Source organism: Mandrillus leucophaeus, unplaced genomic scaffold, assembly GCF_000951045.1.
Source record: "Mandrillus leucophaeus isolate KB7577 unplaced genomic scaffold, Mleu.le_1.0 Scaffold1227, whole genome shotgun sequence".
NCBI lineage: Eukaryota > Metazoa > Chordata > Mammalia > Primates > Cercopithecidae > Mandrillus > Mandrillus leucophaeus.
In genome coordinates, this window is record NW_012100621.1 from 152,823 (window position 1) to 161,566 (window position 8,744).

The following is an 8,744-nucleotide window of genomic DNA, read 5'->3' on the forward strand; positions in this document are numbered from 1 at the left end:
CTAATCCACCATGATCAAGTAGGTTTTATCCCTGGGATGAAAGTCTGGTTCAACATACACAGATCAATAATGTGATTCATCACATAAACAGAAGTAAAAACAAAACCCACATGATTATCGCAATAGATGCAGAAAAGGCTCTTTGTAAAACTCAGTATTCTTTGATGCTAAAAAAAAACTCTCAATAAGCTAGGCATTGAAGGAACATACTTCAAGTAATAAGAACCATCTATGACAAACTCACATCCTGTATCATACTGAACATGGAAAAGCTGGAAGCATTCCCCTTGAAAACCAGCACAAGACAGGGATAGCCTCTTTCATCATTCCTGTTCAATATAGTACTGAAAGTCCTAGCCAGAGCAACAGGCAAGAGAATAAGATAAAAGGCATTCAAACAGAAAGAGAAAAAGTCAAACTATGCCTGTTTGCAGCCAACATGATTCTATATCTAGAAAACCCCATAGTCTCAGCCCAAAAGCTCTTTGATATGATAAACAATTTTAATAAAGTCTCAGGATAAAAAAATCAGTTCATAAAATTTAGTAGCATTCCTATACACCAACAACATCCAAGCTGAAAGCCAAATTAGGAACACAATCCCATTCACAATTGCCACAAAAATAATAAAATACCTAGGAATACAGCTAAACAGGCAGGCGAAAGATCTCTGTCACAAGAATTATGAGATTGCTCAAAGAAATCAGAGATGACACAACTAAATACCATGTCCATGGACAGGAAGAATCAATATTATTAAAATGGCCATACAGCTCAAAGCAATTTATAGATTCAATGCTACTCCTACCAAACTACCAATGACATTCTTCACGTAATTAAAAAAAAAAAACTGATTAAAAAATTTATGTGGAACCAAACAAGATCCTGAAGAGCCAAGGCAGTCCTAATCAAAAACAACACAGTTAGAGGCGTCATGTTACCCTGCTTCAAACTATACTATAAGGCTACAGTAACCAAAGCAGCATGATATGGATACAACACAGACAAGTAGACCAATGGGACAGAATAGAAAGTCTAGAGGTAATTCTGGACACCTAAAATCATTTGATCTTTGACAAAGCTGACAAAAACAAGCAATGAGAAAAGGACTCCCTATTGAATACATCCTGCTGGATAACTGGTTAGCCATGTGAAGGAGATGAAAACTGTACCCCATCCTTATACCATGTACAAAAATCCACTCAGGATGGAATAAAGACTTAAATGTAAAACCTAAAACTATAAAAACCTTGGAAGATAAACTCGAAAATTCCATTCTGTCAAAGATTTCATGACAAAGACACCAAAAAGCAATTGCAACAAAAACAAAAATTGACAAATGGAACCTAATTTGAATAAAGAGTTTCTGCACAGCTAAAGAAACTATCAACAGAGTAAACAGAAAACCTACAGAATGGGAGAAAATATTTGAAATCTATGCATCTGACAAAAGTCTACCAGAACCTATATGGGACTCAAACAAATATATGAGCAAAAAACAACCCCGTTAAAAAGTGGGCAAAGAACACAAACAGACTTTTCAAAAGACGCACATGTGACCAAGAAGCTTATGAAAAACTGCTCAACATCACTACTCATTAGAGAAATGCAAATCAAACCACGATGAGATACTATCTCACACTAGTCAGAATGGCTATTGGCAAAAAATAGCAGATGCTGGTGAGATCGCAGAGAAAAGGAAGTGCTTAGACACTATTGGTGGGACATCCACTGTGGAAAGCACGGTGGCTATTTCTCAAAGAACTTAAAGCAGAATTACCGTTCGACCCAGCGATACCATTATTTGTTACGGGAATATAATACTGTTCTACCATAAATTGTTATAATATTCTCCCTTCCTGGATATTAGAAGCTGTATCACAGGGGTGTGCGCAAACCCTGTGATATTGAAAGTAATATCATCCTCTTTCCCCTTGGATATAAAGAACAATATCACAGGGAGGGTTGTACACCCCTTGTGATACTGAAAGTAATAATATTCTCTCCCTTCCTGGATATTAAAACAATATCATGGGGGGGGGGCTACACTTCCTGCGATATTGAAAGTAATAAAATCGTCTTCCCCCCTGAGTATTAGGAATAATATCACAGGGTGGGAGTACACCTTCTGCATATTGAGAGTAATATTATCCTCACCCGCCCCCGGATATTAGAAACAATATCACAAAGGGGGATGTACACCTCCTGTGACATTGGGAATAATATCCTCTCCCTGCCTGGATATTAATAACAATATCACAGGAGGGTTTACACCTCCTGCGATATTGGAAGTAGTATCATCCACCACAATCTCACAGTTGGGGTGTACACCCCGTGAGATATTGGGAGTAATATCATTCTCTCTCCTTCTTGATATTAAAAACAATATCACAGGGCGCTTGTAAACCGTCTAGGATATTGACAGTAATATCATCCTCTTCTCCCCTGAATATTAGGAACGTTATCACAGGAGGGGTGTACACCCCCTGCGATATTGCGAGTAATATCATCCTCTTCTCCCCTTGATATTAGGAACAGCATCACAAAGCGGGTGTACACCCCCTGCAATATCGGGAGTAATAACATCCTCTCTTCTTCTAGATATTAGGAACAATATCACGGCGAGGGAAGGTACATTCTCTATGATATTGGGAGTAGTAATATCTCCTCCTCTGGATATTAGGAACAATATCACAGGGAGGGGTTAACACCCTCTGCGATATTGAAGTAATAGCATTTTTTCCCTTCCTGGAAGTTAGCAACAATGCCACGGGGGTGGGGGTGTTCACTTCTGCGATGTTGGCAGTAAAAGCAGCCTCTTAACCACGGGATATTAGGAACAGTATCACTGAAGGGGTATACACCCCCTACGATATTGGGAGTAATATCATCCTCTCCCCCCTGGATATTAGAAACAATATCACGGAAGAGGTGTATGCCCTCTGCGATATTGAAAGTGATATAATCCTCTATCTCCCTTCGTATTCAGAACAATCTCACAGGGGTAGGGGAGGCTCCCTGAGATATTGGGAGTGATATCATCCTTTCCCTCACGGTATATTAGGAACAATATCACAGGGGGGTGTGTACACCCCGTGCGACATCGTAGGCAATTTCGCCATCTCCCAACCTGAATATTAAAAACAATATCCCAGGGGGGTGTACATGCCCTGCGATAGTGGGAGTAACATCATCCTCTCCCCTTCTTGATATTAGGAAAAAAGAGTGTACACTTCCTGCTATATTGAGAGTAATATCATTATCTCCCCCTCCCTGAATACTAGAAACTATATGACGGGAGGGGCGGTGTACAGCTCCTCCGATATTGGGAGTCATATTATCCTCTCTGTCCCTGGACATGAGGGACAATAACACAGGGGGGTGTACATCCCCTGCGATATTGAAAGCAATATCATCCTCTCTTTCACTGGATATTAGGAACAATATCTCAGGGGGTGTGTAAACCTCCCTGGGATATTGTTCCTAATATCCAGGGGTGGAGAAAACAATATTACTCAATATATCGCAGGGAGTGTACACGCCCCCTGTGATATTGTTTCTAATATCAAGGAGAGGAGAGGATGACATTACTCCCAATATCGCAGGGCATGTACACCCCCTTGTGATATTGTTTTAATACCCAGGTTGAAAGAAAATGATATTACTTGCAATATCACACCGGGTGTACACACCCCCTGTGATGCTGATTCTAATATACAGAGTGAGAAAGGATGACATGACTCCCAATATCACAGGTAGTTTACAGACCCCCATGATATTGTTTCTAATATGAAAAGAGGATATTGAGAGTAATATCATCCTCTCCCCTTTTTGATATTAAAAACAGTATCACAGGAAACTTGTACACCTGCTGTGATATTTGAAGTAATATCACCCTCTTCCACACTGGACATTAGGAACAATACCACAGGGGGAGAAAAGGGGTGTGAGATGCCCACCCTGATCCGGACAACCTGTGTTAGCACAGCTACCATTGAAGCTATTGCCTTTATTTTGGCGGTGGGCATTGTGCTGTCCCCCTTGGTGTTTATTCTAATCTCTTACAGCTACATTGTGAGGGCTGTGTTAAGTATTCAGTCATCCCCAGGAAGGCATAAAGTCTTCAAAACCTGCGGCTCCCATCTCACTGTGATCTCCCTTTTCTGTGGAAACGTCATCTACACATACGTGCTACCAGGAACCAGCTCCTCCCAGGACCAGGGCAAGTTCCTCACGCTCTTCTACAACATTGTCACCCCCCTCCTCAATCCTCTCATCTACACTCTCAGAAACAGAGAGGTGAAGGGGGCGCTGGGAAGGTTGATCTGGGGAAATCTAAGCTTAAGAAAGAAATTATAATAATTCTTATGTTAACACCTTACAAAACTTGGGATGTTTAACCATTATCTTGTATCATGATCATCTGTTAGAATTTTGGTAGAACTCATCACAATGTTCTAGACCATTTTTAGTTTCCTTTTGTGTGAAGCCTGCAGGAGTACATCAATTCCGATATTAAAAAACAATCCTTCCTAACGTAAGGTCTATTAATCATGGCTGAGACACACATATCCAGGTGGCTCACATACTGTTCTAAAGCTAGAGAGGATGAATAAAGTCATGTTTTCTAGTCAGTCTAGAAAAGTAAGAAGGTATGAGGGAAATGGGATTTCTTTTACCCAGACTTTCTGAAATGTTTAACCATCACTTAGAGAACAATGAGTATTTCATTCTAATTATCCACTTTTATAAAGATTCTATTAGCCTAGACAAGAATTTATATCTCACTTATATTGTCCTTTATCAAAAAACAAGAAGAAACCGTCTCTTAGTATTAGCTGGCTACGCTTCCTTTCCATCTATTTTTTCATTCCACAACAGTTATTGAATGACTTATCTGTTAAAGGCACTGTTCTAGGTCCTAGAATTAAATATCTCATCAAAACTGACAAAGTCCCTGAATTTATGAAATTTACTTCCTCAGTAAATTGTGAAAATGACCTGTGAAATAAACATGAGCAAATGGCTGGGCGTGGTGGTTCAAACCTGTAATCCCAGCACTACGGGAGGCTGAAACTGGAGGATCACTTGAGCCCAGTAGTTTCAGATCAGCCTGGGCAGCATAGTGAGACCCCATCTCTACAAAAAATATCAAAATTAGCCAGGTGTGGTGGCGCACGCCTGTTGGTCCCAGCAACTTGGGAGGTTGAAGCAGAAGGATCACTCGAGCCCATGAGGTGGAGGCTGCCATGAGCTGAGATCACGCCACTGCACTCCAGGCAAGGCAACAAAGCAAGACCTTGTCTCAAAAATAACAGCAACAACAACAACAACAACAACAAGAAAACAAACAAAAACCCTTAATAAAAAAGAGCAGAAAATGGTAAATCACTTCTGAAGATTACTATTGACCATTTCTTCCATCCTGGGCATACACGTTGCTCTCTCATGAAGATACAAGCCCTGTAATCTGATCCAGCAATGTGACTTGCTTTAGACAACAGAATGTGGCAAATATCATGTAGTGCCAGTTCTGGAGCCAGGTCACAGTAGTCCTAGCAGCTACTATTTTTTGTTCTCTTAGAATCCAGCTTCCATGTAAAGGAGCTCAGACCAAAGTCCTGAATGATGAAAGACCACAGAAAGAGAGATGGAGACGTGTCCTGCCAGACTCTATTCATTCCAGGATCCAGCAATGTCAGTGAGGCCATCCAGCCAGAGTCAAACACACAGCAGCAGCCTCTCAAGTAACCCTTAGCAGGCAGACACTGAGCAGAGGCCAGATGTTCATGCTAAGCCCTGTTAAAATTGCTGACTCATGAACAACAGCAAAAATATTGTCGTTATTTCAAGCCATTTGGTTTTGGGTGGTTTGCTTTGCAGCTATAAATAATAGCAAGTGAAATAGAGGAGAAGTCAGCAGATTGGATTTTTTGTAAAGCAAGCTCAAGAAGGGACTATCAAATGTTTGGAATGCTGCTAAGAAACTGACAAGATGGCATGTAAGTGACCATGGGATTTGCCAGTCTAGAGGGGCCAGTGACATCTCTGGGTAATCATTTCAAAAAATCTGATAATCATTTCAAAGGAGCAGTTGAGAATGAAATCCCAGTTGGCATGTGATGAAGAAAGAAGAGAGATGAGAAAGTGGAGATTTTGTTTATAAAATGCTCTGTGGTAGGAAAAGAAAATGTTTTATTATTATTATACTTTAAGTTCTGGGATACATGTGCAGGTTTGTTACATATGTATACAGGTGCCATGGTGGTTTGCAGCACCCATCACCCCGTCACCTACATTAGGTATTTCTCCTAATGATATCCCTCCCCTAGCTCCCTAATCCCCATCAGGTCCTGGTGTGTGATGTTCCTCTCCCTATGTCCATGTGTTCTCATTGTTCAACTCCCACTTATGAGTGAGAACATGCGGTGTTTGGTTTTCAGTTCTTGTGTTAGTTTGCTGAGAATGATGGTTTCTAGCTTTATCCATGCCCTTGCAAAGGACATGGACTTATCCCTTCTTTATGGCTGCATAGTATTCCATGGTATATATATGCCATATTTTCTTTATCCAATCTATCATTGATGGGCATTTAGGTTGGTTCCAAGTCTTTGCTGTTGTGAATATTGTGCTTGTGTCTTTATAGTAGAATGATTTATAATCTTTTGGGTATATACCCAGTAATGGGATTGCTGGGTTAAATGGTTATTTCTGGTTCTAGATTCTTGAGGAATTGCCACATTGTCTTCCACAGTGGTTGAACTAATTGACACTCCCATCAACAGTGTAAAAGCATTTCTATTTCTCCACATTCTCTCTAGCATCTGTCATTTCCTGACTTTACAAACAATAGGGAAAGGATTCCCTATTTAATAAACGATGTTGGGAAAACTGGCCAGCCATATGCAGAAAACTGAAACTGAACCCCTTCCTTACACCTTATATAAAAATTAACTCAAATGGATTAAAGACTTAAATGTAAGACCTGAAATCATGAAAACCCTAGAAGAAAACCTAGGTAATACCACTCAGGAGATAGGCATGGGCAAAGACTTCATGACTAAAACACGAAAAGCAATGGCAACAAAAGCCAAAATTGACAAATGAGATCTAATTAAACTAAAAAGCTTCTGCATAACAAAAGAAGCTATCATCAGAGTGAACAGGCAACCTACAGAATGGGAGAAAATTTTTGCAATCTATCCATCTGACAAAGAGATAATATCCAGAATCTACAAGAAACTTAAACAAATTTACAAGAAAAAAAAAACCACCAAAAAGTGGGTGACAGATATGAACAGACACATCTCAAAAGAAGACATTTATGTGCCCAAGAAACATATGAAGAAAAGCTCATCATCACTGGTCATTAGAGAAATGCAAATCAAAAGCACAATGAAATAAATACCATCTCACAGCAGTTAAGAAAAGAAAATGTTTTAATGAGGCAATGCTTAGTGGAGACTAGGATGTTTTGTGTAATTTTTAAAGATGGGTTATGCTACATGTGTTTATAAATTGAAGCAAATGTTTCAATGGAGAGGAGGATGCCAGACAAAGGATCTGATATTAGGATTGAAATCTTTAAATGACCAAATTTGGTGATATCTAAAAATTTCAGTAGGAACCTGGACATTTTTCACTTGTAACAAGCTGAAAGATAGTGTATGTGAACAGGTGCAGAAGAATATATAGAGTTATTGACTGTTATTTCCTCATTGCAATGTAAGAACTAGTCACTAAAAGCAGGACAAGAGGTACAATGGTGGTAGAGGGTGTAAGCTGGAGGTTCGAAGAGTGATGAGAAGGTAAAACATTGTCTCAAACTGGAAGATTGTACTATCTTTCTAGGCATATGTTTATTTCTTGCTATTTTAACCTTTTTACGTCTATTTCTTGTTATGGTCACCTTTTTGTAATTTGTGGACATGCATTTAAAATGAAACAAATGGTACAATTGTTGATTTTTCTCTGGAGGTGTGAAGCTTATGTGCTGGTGAACTGTTAGCAGATAGTGGAGTTCTTCCAGATGTAAAGGTTTCCCAGATGTGTATGACTGAGGACAAAACATATCTCCATTTACAGTTTGAAGCAGGAAATTATGTTGATATTGCTTACAAATGACATAACAGGGTTAAATTCCTAGAGTGGTAAAATAGAAAAGGTTGGTGTGAAGGTATGTGAGTAATTTCTGATATCATAACAGAGAAGCACAACAAAAAAGGACCAGAAAAATTGAAAACACTTGATTATATAACAAGAAGTTAGTGGAGAGCAGCCCATGTTATTTGCAACTCCTCCCTAGCATCTTCAGGATACTTTTATCCTTATGCCTGTCTCTTCAGGATCACAAGAAGGCTGCTGTATCTCTAGATGACCAACATCATCACAGCCTGAGAAAGAATGAGCAGGGAAAAAAATGGCCGATGGACCTTGATGGTTGAATCACTCCCTTCACAGTCCTTTCTGGGAAACTCATCCAGGATCCCCCATTTAAATCTCATTGGTCATCTCTATCTGGAAGGACATCCGGAAAGGTTAGCAAAGCATATTTCTGTTACCCCATAAAATATCAATATTTCATTAAGAATGTGATGTTTCTGCCACAGAGTCATTTGTCAGAGACTGGAATAACTGAAGTCCATTCTTGGAGGGTGCTTTATTGGCAATGAGCTCCATCTTGTGCAATTACTCTGAATTGGAATCACCTTGCGGAGGATTTACAAAACTCATGGTGGAGCCCC